We start from the raw sequence: 18,672 nt of genomic DNA on the forward strand, positions 1-18,672 counted from the left end.
AATTAGGAATAAAGGTCCTATACACATGTAATAATCAAATTCCTGCATCCCCGGCATCATCACTTAGTGGTCCTCAGATGCAGAAGTCCTGAAGCCGTTGCTGCAGTGGGGTGAATTCTTTGCATCTCCCACACCACAGTGTTTAGTGTAGACATTAGTAAATACTCTTGGCTTGTGTTCACTTTTCCTGGTGGGGCTTCATGAAAGATGGACCATGTCTTATCTGTGTATACCTTGTGTCAACTCTAGTGGGTACTCTGTAAATGCTTGTGGTCTTGAGTTTAACCAAACTTGAGACTGTAGGAGAGTTTTCTGAATCATATTGTAGACCTGAAATATTTCATTTCTGTTTCTGTGTTGAATCAGATACTCTGTTAGGCTTATTTCAGTATTGAAAGATGGCAGGTATCACATGCATTAGAAAAATTGGGGGGAAAAATTTAACATTGAGAATTTTTTTCTTTAACATATGTTACTCCCTGTGACATTGGGAAAGGACAACATTATTTAAATTTTTTGGTAGAACACCTCAGTCAAGGTTAAATACTATGACTTTTCCACTGGAGCAAAGTTTGACAACCATGAATTGAATGACCCTAATTGTTAGTAGGGCCATTTTAAAGCCTTGGTTTCACTTTATATGTATGTATTTTTCAGCATATAGACCTTTGTAAGAAACATGACTTTGGGACTCTTGCCCGACAGTTCAGTTGGTTAGAGCTTCCTAATACACCAAGGCTGCAGGTTCTATCTGCCATCAGGGCACATACAAGAATCGAGCAATGAATACATAAATAAGTGGAACAACAAATCAGTATTGCTCTCTCTTCTCTCTCCTTTTCTTAAAACAAAAACAAAAAACACGACTTTAGGAGTTCAGACGACCTTGGTAAGCTGTTCAGAATTGGTATTTTACAGTTTTGAGGCTGTGTTCCATGCGTTGTGCTTCATGTTGGTGACACCATTAACAAAAAACCAAAAACAACGAACCCACTGTATTTTCTTTTTCTCTAGGCCTTACCGTCTCTTTAATAGATCAGAATAGCATGTCTTGTTTATTTTAAAAAATTGAGGAAAATTGTCAAGCATCCTCTTTCTTTAATAGGTTAGTATGTTTTGTTTATTTTAAAAAATTGAGGAAAATTGTCAAGTATTTCTTTTGGAAAGTACCACTGCTCCACCCTTTGAATAGCCTTGCCAAATAATGTTTGGGCAAATGCAGGGCCAATTCCATAGAGCAATTCCTATTTGAATATGTAGTCATATAAATAATAGCCTTCACAGGAACTACATCTTTGGACTACATGCATTTTTCTTTCTACTGACACTATTACTGAAAACAGTTATACAGTAGAATAGGATGGTGTTTAATTTATAGGGAGCAAATAATTATATACATCTAACATTGCTGGTTCTTATATCAGTCCTAGTCTGCATGGCCTACCCACTGCCGGTGTTGTCCCTTCCACCCAGTTCTTAAATTGACTTTAAGACCGAAAATGCATTAAGACTCCCATCCTCTTCAGGAGGTGGGATCAGGGATTATTCTGGTGCCCTAAGCATTTATTGCTCACAGAGGTATGGTGTTTCACTATGCCGTTGGCATGTACTCAGTTTGACCAAGATTCTCATTTTTAAAAACACTACTCATTAGGAGTTTTGAACTATACGGCATAAACATTTTAATGAAGTGTCTGGAATATATCAACATTGGTTTAGATGGAGTTATGATATAGAATCAGACAGTAAGAAATAAGAATATCCAGTTCTTTTCTTCCACACTTGAAGGTCATACTTCATTTTTTCTTTTTTTTTTTTTTGTCAATCCTCACTGAAGGATATTTTTCCATTGATTTTTTTTTTTTTTTAATTTTTTTTAGAGTGGAAAGGAGGGAGTGCGGTGGGGGAAGAGAGAGAGAAAAATAGATGTGAGAGAGACACTTTGGCTGCCTCCCACCCATGCCCCAAGAGGGGCGGGCGCTGCAACCCAGGTACATGTCCTTGACCGGAAATGGAACCTTCGACCCTGGGACATCTGCACAGGCAGATGCTCTAACCACACAGGCCAGGGCAGCTTTTTTTTTTTTAATGTTTATTTTAAGAAGTAACCACAGAAGCAATTCCACAGCCTTTCTTTAATGTTAACTACTTAGTCCATAGCTTTAATATGTTACTCGTGTGGTTCCTTTTGGCATTCCAGATCCCTTGTGGACCTGGAACCTTGTTTTAAGCCTGCTTAAGAACTCTGAGAGCTTGGCCGGCTCCCTCTGCTTGCCGTTCCTTCTCTCCTCAGGAACCTGGGACCTGCTCTTGCACGGAGTGGATGTTGGTTCCTCCTTCAACTAGGACAAAACTTGCAGAGCCAAGATACTGTGATACTGCCTCCTGGACTTACTCTCACTTGGATTAATCCTTTAGATACTGAGGACAGGCCAGCTGAGAGCTAGGCTCTTTGGCTGTTATAATTTGATGCCTTTTAAAGGGTCAACTTTTTATTTGTATCAGGCACTCTAGAACACCCTGGATTCATCTAGTCATTACTTTGACCCCTTTCCTGACTGCCTTGCTCTTGGGTTCTCTGCCTTCTTAGCTGAGTCACTTAATGGGTGATTTTTCATTCGGTTTCAATGGTAGCTAATTATTTTCAAATGTTTGTTTTTTTACCCGTCTTCTCTTCATTTTGAGCTTTCATTTGATGAAATACTTGTTATACTCTCCCGTAGCAGGTTTGTTCATTATCTGTGTTTCCTTCTAGACTATGTGTAACCTGAGTGTTGGACCCAATTCTATATTGTGTGTGGCAGTGTCCTTAGTACTCAGTACAGTGCCTGGCACATAGCAGGTGATAAAGAAATATTGATTAGATATAAATTCATCCTAACAGTAAATCTGTTATTAGTATGGAAATTCAATGTTTATAAAGAAATTTAGAATTCATACAAGGAGCTTAGGCATTTCATTATTAGTACTAGAGAATCTGTGTCTTTTAAACGTTTAAATTATAAGCATATTCTTATAAAAAAGATTCATCAATCATCTGGCAGGGAATTTATTTAAGAAGAAAAGGTATATAATTTTCACCATGTATTAGGTGTTCCATATTTCAATTTTTCTTGAGTTTGATTAATATATATATATATATTATTTTATATTTCTTACACATAGAAGTTTTATGGCACTATAAAGAAGTGAGTTTAATGGCCCTATTTTTGTTCATTAGTAATTATATACTAAAGAGTAAGTTCTCATTAAAAAGCCCTTAAATGCCTGCTCATAAAAAGGAGAGACCTCTTTGATTTTGCTCTCCATACAATCCCAATTATTGTATTGAGGCAAGTCATCAAACTCTTTAGTAGTCTAAACCTTTAATTTGGTTTCAGAACAGTAGTCATGTATTGAATACCCAAATTACCGTATCTTTAACAAGTAGTGCAAACACTGTATTAAAAAGGTAATGACCATAACTTTTCTTGTAGAATTTCTTGCGCTAATTTTTTAAAGAGGACTTTTGAACTAAATTTCCCATGAAGGCCAAAAATCTCATACTTTTAATGATAGTGCAGTATGTGTGTATATGTAGAGGAGGGGGTGGTAATTTTTGTAGTGGTATTTTTAAGTGGACAGTTTACTAATTATGTTGAGGTAAACACTTTACAACTCTAAAAGGAAAACTTCAATTATCTGAATGAAATGAGGTACATGAAATTAATTCACATAAGTGGGGAATCCTTAGTGTAAATGGTGCATGTCAAGGGACATGACCTCAATCATGATTTTTTTTCTCTCTCTATATATCTGTCAGCTGCTTTTACATTACTAGATTGTGATTCTTTTTGCTCATGCTAGGAATCATTGATGGGAGGAAGTAAAGTTTGCTCAATAGCTTTTTTTCCTTTGCCACAGAGAGAATCCAGAAGGTGGTATTCTGTGGCAAGTGTGATTGCTCATCTCTTGCCGGCTCTGCCTGCCCTTTTAGGTGGTATACCACAGCCTTCCATTTTGTCACCTTCCTGTCAAATGTCAACTGTGTGTGGGGACTCCTTGAGAATACAGTTCATTTGAAATTAAAGCCACACTTCTCTGTCCAAGCTCAAGATGTTTATACTTCCTAAAAGTTGTCTTACAAGAAGTTATAAGGGTGAATTGAGCTGTATGAATTTTGATTTCTTCCGTGACCCCCTTAGGGTTTAATATTAAGCAGGGTCTTGCAATGTAGACCTTTAAAATGGAAACAAATATTGGGACATAACCCCTGACCTTTACAGATCCTAACTTGAAATGAACATTTTGCTGATTGATTAGAGTTTAGCCAAGTTTCAGGAAAATGATTTCTGCTGCAATTTTCTAAGGCTTGCAGCATTCCAGGGCCCCTGGCATCTGAAGGCTATTGTGTAATTTGCAGATAGCCCTGTAGCTGAGATGACAAATTCCTCTAGGCTTTTCTTGTTTTGTTTTTAAAGGGAAATAAGCTTATCTAGGCCCCAGAGATGTGTGCTGACACCTCTGTGAGAGAATTTTACTTCTTTTTTTCGACATTACCTATAGAGTTTTTCTTAAAGCACCTGAGAACATGTCTCCTGTTTTCAGCATGCACTAGTTTCCTTTTTACCTCTCGGGCTTTGAGATATAAAATGATTTATATCTTGATTGCCTTGGGTGGAGTGGATATGTTATCAGCAAGCTCTGTATCCAGACCTCCTGAGCAATTCCTAGGTCATTGCCTGAGACCCTCTTTAATATATGCAGGCTGTGTGATTGAAGATTTTAGGATTTAGGGTCAGTCTGAACTGATTTTCACTGTGCTGTTTATGAACGGCTTGTCTTCTGGGGAAGCTAGCTAGTTCTCTGGGTTTCAGTTTTCTCATCTGTAATATTAGGATAATATCACTGGGTGTATTGTTTTTAAAACAGTTATCTTAGCTGCATTGATTTATTGTCATATATAGGTAAGTGTTTAATAATGTGAATTAATGAGCTATTTACCTAGGTCATAGACTATTTTATAAAAGAGTAGGTTTTGTTCCATTTGATGACAGAGATAAGCAAATTAGTAAAAATATCTTTCCAAATAGGGGTCTTGCTGAGATGATTTTAAAACTATGTAAGACTCTTGGAATCATCGATCTATTTATATACAGAGGATATACTGACGGTGTGGTATAGAGAGGCAGAATATGCAGTGTGCTTGTTGGAGTAAGACAAATTTGGATTTGTAGACGATCCAACACTTGGGTTACCTTGGGCAGGGTACTTTACTTTTTGATTCAAATTTTCATCTGTAAAATGGGTAATAAAAGTATAAAAATGATAAAGGGTAAAAAAGAATAATAAAAAGGTTGTTGTAAATATGTAAGAGATGATGTATGCAAAATACTAAATACCTGAATCCACACATACTGATAGCTGTTGTTGTGATCTTGGACAGGGGTCTTCCCCTCTTTCCACCTCAGGTTTCCTCATCGGTAGCATAAATATGTCAGAGAACTAATAGAATTATTATGAGAATTAAATAAGATAATTCATGTAACTGCTTATTAAATATTAATTTCTGTTACTTGTATTATTAATTCAGTTCAGAATAAATTGAACCAATTTTGGATTAAAATGAATTTTACAGCTATTTAATATATTTCTTATGTTGGGGGATATTTAGTATGGATTTGGGGATGGCAACTTGTTCATAGCTTTTAGTGTTTTCTTAAGACAGTAGTTCTCAAACTGTATACAGCCCTGTGGAGGTCCCTGAGACCCTTTCAGGGGATCCATCACTATTTTCATAGTGATACTAACTCTGCCTTTTCCACTGTTTTGACATTGGTCCTGATGGTAGTACAGCAATGGTGGGTAAAACGATGGGCATTTTAGTAGATATTAAATGACATTAGCACCAAAGTGTATTAGTATTCATTGTATTCTTCGCTGCCATGCCTTCAGTTTTTAAAAAAGTGAATTTTACTTAATACCATTGATGAAGCAGTACAAATTATTAATTTCATTAAGTTTGATCATTGAGTACACTTTATTTTAATATTCTTTGTGATGAGATAGGAAATATGCAAAAAGCACTTCTGCATATCTTGAATACATTGGTTTTCTCAAGGAAAACTCTGATGCGATTTTTTGAGTTGCTAGCTGAACTAGCCATATTTTGTATGAAACATCATTTTTACCTGAAAGAATGACTGCCAGGCTAAATGATTATTTAGACCTAGATATTTGGCAGTCATTTTCTTGAAAATGAACAAAGTGAGCTTGTCACTTCAGAGAAAACAATAATATTTGTTGCCAATGATAAAATTTGTGCTTTCAAATTAACTTGTTTCACCTGCTGTGCTCTTGTCAACTTTCCAGTACATAAAGATTTTTCTGATGGGGTGGATAGTGATATTAATGAATATGAGTTTTTGCTATGAAATAAATATGTCATGATTTGGAATATCTTTATAACTTAATGAACCAATATTTTCAAAGTATTCAGTGTTAAAAAATTATGGGTAAAACACCCTTATAAAAAGCAAGTAACAGCCTGGCCGATGTGGCTCAGTGGTTGAACGTTGACCCAGAAACCAAGAGGTCACAGTTGGATTCCTGGTCAGGGCAAGCACTTGCCTGGGTTGTGGGCTCTATTCCTGGTGGTGGTGGGGGGGGGGGGGGGCGGAACATACAGGAGGCAGCTGATTGATGATGTTTCTCATTGATGTTTCTCTCTACTCCCTTCCTCTCCTTCTAAAAATCAATAAAAACATTAAAAAAAAACAAAACAAGTAACAGAATACAAAATTTTATATTATAGTTAATTCTTAAACTGCTGCTTGTCAAGTTTTGGTGTAGTATCAAAGAACACCCACAGTTATCAGAAAAGGCTATTATTATTAACATGTATTTTCTTCTTTCTCACTGCATATTTGTGTGGGGCTACTTTTTTTCCACATAGTTCAATTGAAAAAACTATCACTGCAGACTGAATGTGGAAGCAGATACGAAAATCCAGCTGTCTTTTACTAAGCTAGACATGAAAGAAATTTGCAGAAGTTGTGAAACAGTATCATTATTGCCAGTAAGCTTATTTTTGTTTAGGAAAATTTTCATAAAATGTTATTTGTCATATTAAATATGTTATTAAAAAATTTAAACTAATTAATGAATAATTAAAAATTCTCATTTAATTTTTAATACGATTAATATTGGTAATTATAACTCACATTAACAAAAGCTCTTGGGAGTCCTCACTTTTTGAGAACACAAAGGAGTCCTGATACTAAAAAGTTTGAGAACTGGTTTTTTAAGGGAAAGAGGCTAGATTTATCAAATGGCTGAAGTTCTAAACTTTTATTCTGTTGAGTATTTCTTTGGAATATGGAGTACATGTGTCTAGTTTCTTTCCCTGGTTGTAAGGACTTGTTACTGGACTTCCATATCATTACCCGAATGGGCAGAGGTTCCTGTGTTTTAAAGATTTTTATTTAAGATTGATGCTACCTATGTGGTTGCTATCCAGAACTGAGATATGGCTAATGGTCATTCCAATCAGCATATTTATTCTTGATACCATTCTTTTTGCTATGAGCTATTCATGCAACTTTCTGAGCTGTTACTATGGCAAGCTACTTTAGGGTTGTAGTGAAATTCACTTTGCTGAAAATTAACTGCCATGTTCTCTGAAGTCTTTCACTAGGCTTAATCTGTCTGCTGTTAGAGTCTTTCTGATATTTCATAGCTATTTTCTAGTCAGTTTACAACTTACGAATGCTTGTGAATGCGTTATTTGCAACAATATAATATGAATTACAGATGGATTTTATAGTGGCATTCGTAGTATGGGTATAGTCTCATTGTGGACTGTTAACATCTTCCTGTGGTGAATTATATTTTGACTCCTAGAAATCTAGTCAAATACATTTTTCCATTGCAGTTAAATGGTGGCAAGAAACTCCCTTCTCCCTCTTAAAATAGAAACAGGAGTGTTAAAGCTTTAATAGAAGCAAGAGATATCTCATTCTGAAGCTGTACTCAAGAGACACGGGCATCTTAGATATCCCTAGTGGGTAGAGGGTGGTGGGTGACACTCTCAGATGAAGCAAGTATAGAAACTTTGGGCTAATTAGCAATGGTTGAGGGAAAAAGGAGAAGATGTTTTGCTTGGAGGTAATATATTCCCTTTTGGGGCAGTTGTTAAAAAGGAAGAGATGTCTTAAGATGGGTAGTTCTAGGTTGGGAAATCCATTTATATAGGGTTTTGTTTTGTTGTGCTCTTATGTTTCGGTTACTGGAGCTCAAGAAACAGAGTGACAGGCCAATTGGGAAGGTTGACCTTATAGATTTACAGGTCAGAGGTTTGGACGTAGAAGGAAATCCATCAACTCCAGGGACAGTCATAATCAGGAAGAGTAGTGGAGGTCAGGAGAGTGGTTGGAATATGCACGCTGTTCACAGGCTTCCCAAACAAATTCACATCACAGGTTGACTATTAAGAGCACATGATTAGCTGGCACAGTTCAGTCCAAGAATGCGCTGATTCAGCTTACTGTCCTAGGGTCTCTAGCAGGAAATATAGACTTTTAAGACTGGCACCCAGTACAGGAAGCCTGTTGTGGAAAATGGTTGCTATAAAGCCGAAATCCGGAACCAGGAGAACTAGGGGCCACAGAAGAGGCCAGTGTTGGAGAATTGGACTTTGACCTGAAGCTGAGCTCCTTGCTTTCTTTCTGCCCAAGGGCAATATTGACTCCTTGGATTGAGGCAGGCTGAGCCAAAGTAGAAAATAAAGTGACTATACTTGCTTGCACTGGAGTTACAGGCCTACCCAAGATGTACAGTCATATGTTGCTTATATTCTGAGAAATAAGTTGGGATACATTCTGAGAAATGACTCGTTAGGCAATTCTGTTGTGTGAACATCATAGAGTGCACTTGTACAGACCTAGAGGGTATGGCCTACTTACACACCTAGGCTCTATGATCTAGTCTATTGCTCCTAGGTTTCAAGCCTAAATAGCATGTTACTGTATTGAATACTGCAGGCATTCGTAACATAGTGATGAGTATTTCCTCCTAGGCTACAAACCTGTATAGCATGTTACTGTACTGAATACTGTAGGCAGTTGTAACATAGTGCTAAATATTTGTGTATAAATATATCTAAACACAGAAATGATGCAGTAAAAATACCATGTAAAAGATAAAAAATGGTACACCTGTAAAGGGCACTTAACTGTGAATGGGGCTTGCAGGACTGGAAGTTGCTGTGGGTGAGTCAGTGAGTGAGTGGTGAGTGAATGTGAAGGCCTGGAACATTACTGTGTACTACTGTAGACTCTAAACACTGTATACTAAATTTATTAAAAATATTTCTTTAATAATAAGTTAACTTTAGCTTACTGTAACTTTTTAACTTAGAAACTTCTAAATTTTAACTTTTTTACTTTTTTGTAAAACAGCTTAAGACAAACACATTGTAAAGTTATACAGAAAATATTTTCTTTATATCCTTATTCTATAAGCTTTAACATTTTTTATTTTTATATTTTACTTTTTAAACATTTTTTTAAAAACTAACACACAGCCCCAGCTCAGTGGTTAGAGCGTTGGCCCTCAGACTGAAGGGTCCTGGGTTCAGTTCTGGCCAGGGGCACATGCCTCAGTTGCAGGCTCCATCCCGGCCCTGGTCGGGGCTCGTGTGGAAGGCGGCCTTTTGATGTGTCTCTCTCACATTGATGTTTCTCTCTTTCTCTCTCTCCCCCCTTCCACTCTCTCTGAAAAGCACTGGAAAAAATATCCTTGGGTAGCGATGAAAAAAACAACAACAAAAAACTAACACACCCATTAGCCTAGACCTACACAGCGTCAGGATCATCAGCATCACTACTTTTCACCTCCACATCTTATCCCACTGGAAAGCCTTCAGGGGCAAGAACATGCGTGGAGCTGTCATTTCCTTTGATGATAATGCCTTCTACTGTAATACCTCCTGAAGGACCTGCCTGGGTTCTTTTGAGAAGGTGTCAGTTTTTTCAGAAGTATGTTCATATTGGTTTGCTTAATTTCTTTTTTCAAATCATACATTTGCTTCTAAGTAGATAGTGCACCACGAATATTCCTCTCTATTAATGAAAACCATTTGATGTTGGGGCCCATGATTTCAAACTTTTGAGGAGCTTGTTGGTCTATAAGAGCTTCTGCTAAACCCTTCACTATGAATTTTTTTGGGGTTTCTTCTTATGGGACCACTGTTGTATGTGTGGTTTGTCGTTGACCAAAACATCATTGTGTGGTGCATGACTATGTGTTAAGTGAGTAGATAGAAGCAAGCAGGGGAACAACTGGGTTATTAAACTCAAGTTTTTCATGTAAGAGACAGTAGGTATCATATTACCTACCCCCTAAATATCCTGTAGGCCAGGGATCAGCAAACTTCTTTAAAGCACCAGATAGTAAATATTTTGGCATTTATGGGTCATACAGTCTCTGTTGCATCTACGTAAGTCTGCCATTGTAGCATGAAAGCAGCCATAGAAAAATTCGTAAATGAATGAGTAGCCACTTTCCAATAAAACTTTGTTTATGGAGACTGAAATTTGAATTTCATATAATTTTCACAGGTCATACAATATTAGTCTTAAAAATACTTTTAAAAAGTTTTAAAACTTATTATTATTTTTTAAATAGATACTTTATTCTTAGATCTTGGCTGTGTAAAGAATAGGCAATGGGTTGCATTTTGTTCTACTGGATATAGTTTGCTGACCCCTGTTTTAGGCAAATAAGCGACTAACAGTTATGATGTAGAAAGCTTAGCATTACTGAAATAGATATTCTCCAGTTGGTGACACTGTCTTGTTTTATAGGTGACACAGATGATAAAAACCGTTCGAGAATTTAGATGTGACATCTGCAGCAGGTTCAGATCTCTCAGCTATCAGACAGACTGGATACTTCGTAAAGATTGTCGTCTGTTATGCACAGAGAGCCAAAACCCGTTACTGAAATTGTCTGGGTGAGCTGCCTGCTGGGTCCAGTGATGCGCTAGTAGACAAAGACGTTGAAAGAGAAGGCTCACTTACTCTTTGGATGACTGGCAGAATGAGACACCAGTATGGCATCAAGCCCTACTATGATTCCAAGGACTTTATGACTGTATGATTAAATAAAAGTGACTTTTTTTTTTTTGGTGGGGGTGGTTGAAGTAAATTTGATTTTTACTTGGGGAATGTGTAATGTATTATTATTCCATAATGATATATGGTGGTGGTTTTGGTAATCAATCTTTAAAGTTCCTGTATATTTATGGAACTTCTGTAGTTAAACTTTTTATTATTGGATTCTCTTACTGTAAGGCAAATACTGTAACGAACAACATCCGCTCAACCTAAAAAAGTTAACCTAAAAAGATTAATTTAAGGACTATGATTTTCACAGAGAAATTTTTACTTAAAGCATTCTATTTACAAAAGGTTACTGCATCCAGAACTTTCTAGGAAACCGTCCTTTTATGTATTCTCTTGATTCAGTAGTAAGTAGAAAATCATACCATATAGTATTAACAGTTAATAAATTAATAATAACTACTCATTAAAATACTAATTAATAACTTCAGACCTGTTAACCAAATTTACTTAAAATGATTTAACAAACAGGTGTGACCTGGAAATAAACCTGTGTATTTACTAAAACTATTGAATCACAAGAAAACTAGAACTTCAAAGTATTCTCTAAACCAAATCAGTGTTTTATTTGGTTAGAGTTTCTGCTTTTGGCATTCACCTATTTATATCTTTTATAGAGGATTTGAAAGCAGTTCTGGGAAATGGGGTAGGTAGATTCTCTCAGAGTTGACTCTCATTTATTTCCTCAGCCAATCTTTTAACATTTTTTCTTCCTTCTTAGTGTTCAACAAAACTCTTGCAGCCCAAGATATAAAACATAGATTACATTTATATAGTTCATACAGCTCATTTACAAACAGAAGATTCCCTCATGACTTACCTTGAAATCTTTGTTCCAGGCCTGTACAACTCAGCTTGTCAATGTGCTAATGCCACTACGGCACGGTTTTGGTCAGAATGCAGTGCAACTAACATAGCCATTCTGCCAGGAAAAAGATCTGAGGGGAGTTACACACATCTAATTTACAAGTCAGATTAGAGATCAGAATCATATGATAGCTTTATGTGGAATTGATTTCATTTCATGGTTTTTAAGCTATTTTTTCATTGAAGCAATGCCTGTAACTGAAAGACAGGTGTGTTGTAGCATTTGAATGCCTTACATTCTTTTGAATCCGTAATGAAGGGATGTTCGTAGACATTTAGATCCTAAACCTCGGGGATTTTGGAATGAAATGCTCTGTCATTCATTTATTGTGCCATAATGAACTGCCCTGCAGATTTTGTTTGGGATTATTGTGATTCATATTTGGAAAACTACCATTTTCAGATATAAGGTACTTTAGGAAAGACTGGTTCTGTGTGTGTGTGTGTGTGTGTGTGTGTTTAAATAAAGCAGGAAAGATCATTTTACCTTATAAATAGGATATATTTAATAAGAAATACTTGCATTTGACATAGATAGGCATTTAAATTAGGAGTTCCATTGTGGTCTGAGGTGAGGGCATTAAGTAGAGCACTTTATAGATTGCCATTTTTTTCCTAAAGTAAACCTCTAAAAAAATATAAAGAAGAATGCACAAATATAGCTTGGTAAGTGGCAGTTATTCTCTTATTTCACCTGTTTGTATTGAAATTGAGAAGACGTAAAAATAAGTATGAAAAACTAGTTCATTGCAGAAAGGATGTGCTGTTTATTGGAATTTGAGAACAGAGTTGCAGAAAAGCATGTGTGTTCATCTTTTAGATAGTTCTTGAGCCTGCAATTGATTTAGTATAACAAGGAGTAGAAAATCCAGGTGTTTCAAACCAGTTTTGTATCAGTAGTCAAAAGATTTAGTTTTACCCTTTCCCCATCCCTGCCACCTGCTGAGTTCTTGTTAATTAATTTCCGATACGACAAAACATTGGGATTTAGAATGTCTTGAGAATTCATCAATTACATCTTTCTGTCCACTGTATTTTACATAGGACTTGTTTAGTTGTTAGAATTATAGGACACGAGAAAGGTAGCGATCCTGACTGTTACGGACTTCAGAAAAGACTTTTGAACAAAGACCAAGGTAAGGTAAGGATGTAGGGGGCATACATCCCTGTGCTTATTTCAGTAGAGCAGTGACAGTTTAGGTGGTTCCTTCCCCCACTACCTTTCCCCTTAACTGAGGAGTGTTGCAACGAAGGCAGGAAAACAGTTACTGACATTTTCAACTCAAAATGTTAGAAAGGAAAAATGTTTTTTAATTGCTTGGAAATATAGAAAAAATACTAGCAAACGAGGCAGTTGGACAAGGGGTTAGAAGTAAGGAGGGTTATTCAAGAGTAAAGTGGTTGTATAATAATCCTTGCTAGAGTTTTTACTCAAAACAGGAGAAAACTTGGGAAGAGAGATCCGGTAAAGTGATTTAGAAATAGTTGTTACGGAAGTAGGGTAACACGCTCCTCAAAGATTGCTAGTAGGCAGAGAAAATATTGACTAAGTGGGGGAAAGGTTATCTCTGACATGAAATTGCATTCATATTTTATGGTAGTCAAAAGTGAGCACCTGTTTTAGAGAAGGCATCCTGATATTCCCGTTCATTCTGTGCACTGTATGGGTGCTCCTGCAGGCTAAAATTATCCTTGTGACGGTGGGTGAACACTTTAGACTTGGATTTGTGTTTTAGAATCTGATTTAGTTTACTATGATTATTACCAATACATGCTCAGCTTTTGGCAAGAAATTACACTTTACATTAGCTGGGTATCTTTGACATCCAGAAATAAAATACCGGATGAGATTTAAATCAGTTTTATTGGTTGTAATTTATGTATTAAAAATCCAGTTAATTAATTGTGACGTGTAGATCCATGTAACTATCCACATTCAAGAAATGGAATATTTTAACACCCCCAAACTTCCGTATGCTTCTTTCCAATCAGTTTCCCATTGACAACCACTGTTCTGACTTCTGTTTCCATAGGTTAAGCTTGTTCTTGAACTTTGTATACATGGAGTCATAGAGTATCTACTGTTGTGTACCTGGCTTTTCCTCAGTATGATGGTTTTGAGATTTATCCATGTTACTGTGTGTATTAGTGGTTCATTCTGTTTTGTTGAGCAGTATTCTATTTTACCACAATTTGTATATCCGTAATTCTGTTAATACACTTTTTATTTTATTGGCAATCGTGAATAAAGCTGCTACAAACTGAATTTTTGTATAAGTCTTTTTGTGGACATATGCTTAAATTTCTCTGGATTAAATACCTAGGAATGGGATTGTTGTCATAGGATTGGTGTATGTTTAAATGTTAGAAGTTTATGTGTAACTTTTCCATTATTGACTTGGTTTGTTTTCGGAATTTTTTATTTTTTAATCCTCACCTGAGGATATGCTTTTTAAAACTGAATTTCTGTAGAGAGAGGGTAGCGGGGAGAGAGAGAAACGTTGATGTGAGAGAGGAACAGAAGTTGGTTGTCTCCCTCACATACATGCCATATGTTTTAATCTGAATTTTAAAGTGGGCATTCTTCATTTTATGCACTGACTCTTTATTAAGTATGTATATAACTAAGTGAGATGTTCGAATATGAATAATATACTGATCTACTAAGGTAAGATTTGTTTGACCAGATGAGGAATCTCTTTTTTTTCCCTTTTCCTTGATCTGTTTGTTCAATTGCTCCCCATTCCTTTTTTTTTTTTTTTTTTTTAATTTTGGTAAATCTTTATTTACAAAATAAAGATTTAAATGAAGACTTTAATTAAATGTTAATTTAAATAAGGGGCTCTTAAAATGAAGAGTCCTTTATAATACAAGCAGCAGATGTAATGTAGGGGAATTGCACCTAAGGTAATAGGATGACTGCTGGGACTTGTTAGTTTAAGGATTTCAGCTCAAGTTCCAAAGCTGGAAATAAAAGTTAATAAGGATCCTTGTGTTCCTAAGAGGGATGTGGAGCTTCATAAAAAAGTAGAACTGCAGCATCCACTTCCAGTATATAAGAAATTAGGAAAGGGTACTGTAAGCCTGATTCAGGGGAAGAACTGTTGGGGAGTCCTGGGACATTTCGCCAAAAGGACCTTTTGTTCCCAGCCCAGGATTTGAGTACGTCTTCCACAAGTGTACATTTAAGTTTTTGTCTGGGTGTTTAATGAGCTACATGATCGTGTTTCTTGGTACTGTATGGCACCTTCCATAGAGCTCTTAAGAGAGTGTGACATACATTTCCTAGGGTTTGGGACATTCCTGAACACAGACTTGTTCCCGGAGGGGAGGACAGTGACTGGAGCCCGTGAGGTGATGTGTTGAGAGAGGGCAGTAGTGAAGAGTTGGCATTTGTCTGTCTGGTGTGGTAAGAAGACATGAATTTTGTTTTGTGGACCAAGTAGACGCCAACCATGGGAAGTCACCGGGCTTGAGGTATCTTGGTGGATCCTGCCGAGGAGGACTTTTTGCTGTTTGAGGGGACTATGGGTGAGATAGTAAGAGGTCAGTCTGAGAATGCACCTCCCACTCCAGGGAACTGTGCAGGGTGGAGGGACCAGCCTCTTTGCTTAATTTAGGGCCACTCTGCTGTTAAGACCCGACATGTTTAAACTGGGCTTCTTTGAGAATGAGAGAAGGTGCTATCAATAATTACACGAGGATAACAGATCATCCTGCTTCCTGGCCATCTAAAACCCCTGGAACTAGCACACAGGACATTTGTCCCTCTTCTTTCTATCCTGATTCAGAGGAACCAGGAAGTGAGTAAGGAAGTGGAGACGGGTGAAAGAGCCAGAAAGAATATTGAGGGGTAAAAAAAACCCACTCCCCCAAAACCAGATTACATACATTTTCTTGGCTGGCCTATGTTGAGGCGAGGGTGTGTAGATAGAAGTTTAATAGGATTTAGCTGAACAAACCTTTAGTGAGTACCTACAACCTGGTATGTAAGGTACTATGTTAAGCATTTTAGGGAAGGCAAAGATGACTTAAAACTTTTGTCCTCAGGGAGCTTCTGCTTTAGTGTAAATGGCTAAACTTGATCCTTGGCAGAGTGACATAGTGCTCTAGACATGTAAGTGGCAATGCTGTGGACACGTGGCAGAAACCACTGGCGTTCAGGGCAGGCTTTGTGGGAGAGGCTGGGTGTGGGCTGGGCCTTGAAGGAAGAGAGGCTGTCAGCTGGGAAGAAAGGCGTTCTCATATGAGGAATAATCGGAGGCATGCAGTTGGGAACAAGTAGACGGCTGGGGAGAAATAATGCTGATCCACACTGAAAATTTTTCTGTTTAGAAAGTGGTTTCAACCACCAGTTAAGCTTGCCCATGTTATAATTTTGGTTGAAGTTTGATAGTTTTTGCATTTTTACATTTCTTTAGTAATGCACAAAGCGTCTTCCTGTATGAGGTATGGTGTGGAAATGTTATTCACTGTAGAACCTAGCTTCAAAACCAAACTTCTAAGTCTAATCACAAAGTCTATTACTTTCCTTGATTTAAAACAGTAAAATGTAGAGAAGATGATAATTTTCACATACGATCCTAAGGAGCATTTGGCAGTGCAATTAGTTTCATAACAAGTGATTGTTTTTTAAAGCCTTTCCAGAATAAGAATGAGTATCTTGATGCTAGTGTCACTTTTAAATAGCTGTAGCTCCAGGAATGTGTCTGTTCACATTGTTATCTTAAATATACACCTTATCTATCCATATTGCTGTACTTCAGATGTGAAAGTAAAAATAAAGGTGTGAAGTGCCTAGCAGACTTGTATGGATTTATGTAAATTAGAAAACACAACAATCCATTAGTGCCGAGGCCTCATGCATTAAAATCAAGTAAGAAATATTTCCTAAAAGTTTTATGCACGCCCCCCCCAACACCGTTAGACTCAGTGATTTTCTTTGCAAAAGAGTTAAAATCTTTAATTTACAAGAGGGTTTTTTTCTTTGAACTCTAGACATATCCACTTGCCTTGCGATACCTCCATATGGATATTTAAAGGTATTTAAAAATAAAATGCTCAAAACTCAACAGATCTTTTTACCCAGATTTGTTTCATCTGTAGTCTTCTCCATCTAAGTTAATGACAAGTTAACTTTATCATAAAACTACTACCTGGTTCAACCCATTATCATGTCTTAGATGACTTTAATAGCCTTCTGACCTGGCCTCCCTGCTTCCTCCTGCAGTATTCAACTCCTAACCCAGCAGTTTAGTCTAATCTCAGTGCAGTAGCCAAGATAATCACATTTAAAACACACATCAAGTCCTGTGATTTTTCAGTTCAAAACTTCAATTGTTTCCTTTCTCACTCACATTAAAAGCTAATTCCTTTGTAGTAGCCTGTAAGGCTCTACATAGTATTGCCCCATCTGCAGCCTCATCTTTTGACTATCTGTTTATTACACTCCATTCACACCTGACACCATATTGTTCCTTGAATAGCTGACCTCAGGGCCTTTGCACGTATAGTTCCCTCTGCTTGGAATGCTCTTTCCCCAGATAACTACTTAGCCTATTCCCTAACCTTTCTTGGATCTTGATTGAAATGTTATGTTCCTAGTAAGACCTTCCTTCACCATCTTATTTAAAACACCCTCCTCCCCGCAATTGCTTAATTTTTCTGGTTAGCACTTTTTCAAACTATGTTTTACTTTTACTTTTTTTGTGGTCAGCCTTTTCCTGTTAGGATAAAAGCTTGTGAAGGCAGGGGATTTTGTTTTGTTTACTACTGTACCATCACACTTAGAAAAATTCCTGGCACTTGGTACTTAATACATAATTGATTCAATAAATAAAAGACTATAAAAGACTTATATAGGGGTGAAACCTATAGTAAAACTTGATGTGCCCTTTATTGGCATCTTTGGACAGTGGTGGTATTTCCAAATGTCTGAATGTTTCTTCTTTTTTTAATTTTTAAATCAAATATATTGGGGTATAACACGTATAAAAAGGTACTTGTTTTAAATGTACATTTCAGTGAGTTATATGTATGTAACTACTACTACAATCAAAGTACAGAACATTTTTATCACCTCAGAAAGTTCCTTGTGACCCTTTGCAGATCACTTCTCCCACCCTCCCTCATCCTTATTTCCAGACAACTATTGATCTGATTTTTGTCACTATGAATTAGTTTTACCTTCTCTAGTGTTTCATATGAAGAGAATCATATATTATGGACTCTTTTCAGCATGATGATTTTGAAACACTGTTATTGTATGTCTTAGTAGTGAGTTCTTTTTCTCTGCAGAATAGTGTTCATTGTATAAATGTGCCACGATTTGCTTATCCATTTATCTATTCATGGGCATTTATAGGGAGGAGGTCCTAGTTTTTGCCTATAAGGAATAACATTACCATGAATGTTCCTGTACAAGTCTTTCTGTACATATGCTTTAATTTTTCTGGGTTAGGTACCCAGGAGTAGATTTGGTAAGTGTATATTTAACTTTGTAAGAAACAGCTAAACTTTTTGAAGTGATTGGTACCATTTTCCCAAGCACTGTGTGAAAGTTTTAGTTGCTCCCATTCTGGCCAATACTTAATGTTACCATTCTTTTAAATTCAGGCATGCCTAGTGGGTGTGTAGTTGTATC

At 36.8% G+C, this 18,672-nt stretch overlaps 1 protein-coding gene and 1 long non-coding RNA gene across 2 annotated transcripts in view; both read left to right on the plus strand.

Moving 5' to 3' along the window:
* Positions 1-18,672, plus strand: part of QTMAN (queuosine-tRNA mannosyltransferase) — a 336,827-nt gene that overhangs the window by 2,736 nt on the left and 315,419 nt on the right. The gene's annotated exons all lie outside the window — the stretch shown is intronic.
* Positions 9,503-14,295, plus strand: LOC107524576 (uncharacterized). The gene is made up of 2 exons (XR_001601982.2): positions 9,503-10,016; positions 10,845-14,295. It is a non-coding gene; the product is annotated as an uncharacterized LOC107524576 (long non-coding RNA).

This window comes from Miniopterus natalensis, chromosome 8 (genome assembly GCF_054644295.1).
Source record: "Miniopterus natalensis isolate mMinNat1 chromosome 8, mMinNat1.hap1, whole genome shotgun sequence".
NCBI classification, from domain to species: domain Eukaryota; kingdom Metazoa; phylum Chordata; class Mammalia; order Chiroptera; family Miniopteridae; genus Miniopterus; species Miniopterus natalensis.